This window comes from Penaeus vannamei, chromosome 12 (assembly GCF_042767895.1).
Source record: "Penaeus vannamei isolate JL-2024 chromosome 12, ASM4276789v1, whole genome shotgun sequence".
NCBI lineage: Eukaryota > Metazoa > Arthropoda > Malacostraca > Decapoda > Penaeidae > Penaeus > Penaeus vannamei.
The window spans coordinates 26359773-26361889 of record NC_091560.1 but is presented as its reverse complement, the minus strand read 5'-3'; positions in this window follow the sequence as shown (position 1 = coordinate 26361889).

Here is a 2117-nt window from a genome sequence, read left to right as displayed (position 1 = left end):
AAACGCGTTTGAGGGAAAAAAGGAAAGGGGGGAAATCCCAAGGAAATACCAAAAAGTAATACCAAAAGTCCTTAAAATTCATGATTCCTTAGATAAAAGCTGATAGGATTCCTTAAATATAAACCTCATCGGATTCTTTGCATATATACTCAAAAGATTTCTTAAATATAAGCTCATCAAATTCCTCAAATTGAAAATCATAGGTTTCCTTCAATATAAGCTCAAAAGAATCCTTATATAGTAGTTCACAGGATTCCTTTAATATAAAAAAATCTTAAATATAAACAAAAGGGTCCTTAAACAGAAATTCAGTTTTCCTTAAATATAAGCTCAAAGGATCCCTTATATAGTAGTTCACAGGATTCCTTTAATAGAAACTCAAAAAGATTTCTTAAATATAAATAAAAGGCCCTTAAACAGAAATTCACAGATTTCCTTAAATATCAGCTCATAGGATTCCTTGTATATCACCACACGATTCCTCAAATACAAACTCAAAGAATTTCTTAGATATAAGCTCATAGGATCCCTGAAATGTAAGCTCAAAGGACTCCTTAAGTGTAAACTCTTGGAATTCTTTGTTTAAGCTATTGATATTCCTAAAAAAGAAACTAATATGATTCAAATATTGCGAACACTTTGTATCACTCCTATTGCTGATAAAAATCTATACTTGTGAGAAATTTCCAATCTCAAGTATGCGCCATTCACTAAGAAAAGAGTGCTATTTTACCGCTGCAACTTACAAGGCGAAAGGAAGGCGTGATTAGAGCATATGATAATAGTTGAAAAGAAGAAAAACGACGAAAGAAAAAATACGACGTAAAAGCCGAAGGAAAGATCGAAAACGGAAAATTATGGTCTGTTCTTTTTCCCATTTTAACCGACGCGGATAAGAAGAGCAAGATATTTGCCCTTTGACTGTTTCTGCTACGCAATGATCGATTTGGAACTGGATGTTGCAATAGATTATATTCAGTCACGTGTAATAACCAAGTCATTCTTTTCCGTTATGTTCATGCACCGTACTGCCCCCGGGAGAGAGGGGATAGATGGATCAAAACATTGTACTTTTGGTCGTTTGTGTGGTATTAATCTCACATTTCTCGTCCAGTCCCTAGTGTTCGCTGTGAGCGGTTCTCGCAGCTAAATAACATCAAGGTTATGGCGATGGATGGAGGCCTCGAGGTCGTTAAGCCCCTACTTAATGCTATATATGTTCCCTGATATAAATTTGACTTCGTGTGTTTGCCTCATTCATCGTCCATTATCTGACTTCTGCGTCTTACGAGATGGCCTAATTTTTTTCTTTACTGGAAGGATTCAGAACAAAAGTGTACCCTAAATGATCAACTGATTCAACTCGACGGGCAGAAGCAGATGTTCGCTTGTCAGCAATAAATCAAACTGATTTCTAATGAACATCTCATGCCAGGTGACAGTTTTGTCATGTCGGTCGTGCCATTTTCACGGTCATGTAACCCGATTCCTAATTCACGATTCATGTTACCCGATTACGCTTCCTCGCAAAGAAAAATACAACAGATCAAGTTAACATTAGTTATCCGGATTAATATAACATTTTGCGCTAATCTCCAGTTTTAAACCATTGACATTATTATATTATTTTCTGAATATGCTTACTTTAAACAATAATCATGCTATTTTCCGCTACAATTCCATGGCATAGAACGTTCAGTACGAACACTTGTCTAATTCGCCAGAGGGGCGCCAGTGCTCACCAGTGCGAAAACCAAAAGATTTCGTCGCTTTTTGCATGTATTGGAATTGCTCTATATTTCTCCTTCATTACGCTAAAGCCAATGATGGAGATATAAGTCTAGTAATCGGTAGTTTTTACAAATGTATTTTGGTATATAGCAACAAGAGAATTAATGATCACAATATATATTGCATACTGATATAAATATTTCCCTGCAAATATGATTTGGTTTGAATATATGATAAAGGTAATGGAACTCTCTAAATAAAAATCAGACTTTATATGGAAAGAAAATAAGCATTTTTTTTGCATCATTTTACTGTTCAAAGCATAGATACATTATGTAAATCGTCGCGTCCCGGGCCAAAGAGCCATCATCAGATGCCAGGTTCAT